The following is a 2686-nucleotide window of genomic DNA, read 5'->3' as shown; positions in this document are numbered from 1 at the left end:
AGAAGGAAAAAACAGCCTGTGCCACCCTTGCCCAGCCACTGCAGTTTCAAAATTAATCAATGGGGTGTGAATAAAGCCTGGCATCCTGTTTTCAACCACATGGCAAGATGACACCTTTGATGGTATTGGGGGGGGTGATGCATCAGCCCTGGGACTGTTTACATGTATCCACATAGGACTACTGAGGCAAGAGATTGGGGAAAGGCTGTGTGACAGCTCCTGCAGAGCTTCTTCCCAGGACTCATTCCAGTTTGGCACAAAGCCACCATTTCCACCCCCTCCCCTGCACCCCTAATGGAATTTGGAAGGAAACATCTTCATTCTGCTTGAAAATCCTCCAGTTCCCTGCAGGGAATTTCCAGTTATTCAAACAGTATGGTTTGGATCTGGAGTCAACACTGATCCTTACACCTGTCAGCGTGGTTTGCTCTACGCACAAAAAACACGTACCATTTTGGTACAAGTGGAACTAAAAGCTCTCTTTTAAACCAGAGCAAAGCCCATCCTTTCTCATCTCATCTCTAAATACCCTTTCAAAAATTTCCCATGGAAATACAGAACTCAAGGGCAGCTGAGAGCAAACTCCTGCAAGTCCTGTCAATGCACCAGGTCCACATGGGCGGCTGCTCTCAGCAGTCACTCCTCCGCTAGGGAACTCCCTCATAAGAGCCCAAGTCTGGAAATCTTTTGGAAACACTGTTAGACCTTCCTATTTGAGCAAGCAGTTAGCAAACAAAGCTAGGCTGGGTGTAGGGCTTTCTGTTTTATGTTGATACTCCAGGTGCTTTTAACCTGTTTTGTTCCCTTGTACATTCTCCTGTTTTATAAGTTATTTATGTTGAATTATATATCTATTAGTTATTAATTTATATATCTATTATTATAAATATGATGCATAGAACTGACATTGTCACACAGAGTCATATTTTCTGGTGGGAAATTGTTTCACACAATGAATTTCACCTAGCTGCAGCAGCTGCCCAATCACCTACTCCCTGCTGTGGTGAGGTGTAGGATGGAGAGATGCCCTGTCACTCTGGTGGAAGGGTGAAGCCCATTTGGAGTAATTATGCTCCAAAATAAGGCAGTTCCCAGGTCCTCACGTGACCCCCATACAGCAGGGGGGAACAATCCTCTCCCAGGTTTACTAGTGTAGAATAGTACATAGTGGGACTCTGGAGCTCTGGGTCCTATTCCCAGCTCTGCCACTAATTGTCTGACCTTGGACAAGTCTCTGTTTGCCTAAGATCAGACAGCCCCATTCCATGCCTTAGTTTGCCCACCTGTAAATGGGAGAGAAGGGGAGCTTATTTCTTTGTAAAAGGCTTTGAAACCCGGTGATAAAAAGTACCATATTACCTGGGTAGACAAGGTTCTTTGGGTAAATGTGATATCTTTTATTAGATTAACTAAATAGTTGGAAAAATGGTTCTTTGCAAGGTTTTGGGCGAAAACACCCTTCTTCAGGCACAGGGAGAGTCTTCTCGTGTTTTGTGTTCTCCTGGATGGAATGGAAGCCAATGTGCAAAATGCAGGTCTGTGAAAATACAAATGTGTGGGAGAGAGGATCAGAGGAAATGGGAGACAATAGGTGTGAGACAGGTGGGGGGCAAGGGGGAGGGACTGTTGACCTGATGATAGACTATAGCTGGTAAATGTAGAGAGGTTACCTGGAGTTATCAGATGTCAGGCAGGTTATAATGTGTCATAAACCCAATGTCTATATTTAGCCCATGATTTTTTGTATCCAGTAGATTTATGAGGTGAAGTTCGTAGGCTCATCTACAAAAGGTGCTTGTAAATTCTCTTTGCGGATTAGAACTGAGAGATTGGAGAGAGACCAGTTGTCTTGTGAGAAGTGTGCACCCACAGGTAATTGGGTATTTTTATCTTTGACAGATGTTTGGTGTGCATTCATTCTGGTACACAGTTGTTCTTTGGTTTCTCCTACATATTTTCCATCAGGGCACTTAGCGCACTGGATGAGATGTATTACATTTCTGGAGGTGGAGGTGTAAAATCCAGGAATGTTGATGGTTCTGTTTTGACCCAAAATACACCAGACAGATCCAGACCATGCTGGGACAAGAAATGTAAAACCTGCCAACATATCCCCACCACTCCCGCTATAGCTACACTTTACCAGCCACATTGGATCACCAGGTCAATATTCTCCCCTTCCCCACCTATCTGTCTCACACCTATGAGCTCCCATTCCCTCTGATCCTCACTATCACACATTTGCATTTTCACAGACCTGCATTTTGCATATTGGCTTCTACTCCATCCAGGAGAACACAAAACAACAGCAGACCCTCCCTATGCCTGAAGAAGGGTGTCTGCGCCCAACAGCTTGCAAAAAAACCCAAACAATTTTCCAACTACTTAGTCTAATAAAAGATATCACATTTACCCAAAGAACCTCATCTGCCTATGTCCTTAGACCAACACAGCTACAACCAACACCCCTGAAACATGAACGATATTACCTGGGTATTGTTTATTACCATCATTATCCAGACACTCTGCTGCTCTGAGAAGATGAAGATCAGTCTATGACTGTCTGTTGAAGCCTATAAAAGGACAAGACAATAGCAAAATGCATCAGGGTCATTGCAGACAAACTGCACATACCCAACCTGCAGGAGTCCAGGAAGTCAAGCCACTCCTCAGGAAAGTGTTCCCC

This window comes from Gavialis gangeticus, unplaced genomic scaffold, assembly GCF_001723915.1.
Source record: "Gavialis gangeticus isolate Ggan-Ray unplaced genomic scaffold, GavGan_comp1, whole genome shotgun sequence".
Taxonomy (NCBI): domain Eukaryota; kingdom Metazoa; phylum Chordata; order Crocodylia; family Gavialidae; genus Gavialis; species Gavialis gangeticus.
This window is presented reverse-complemented; position numbering follows the sequence as displayed.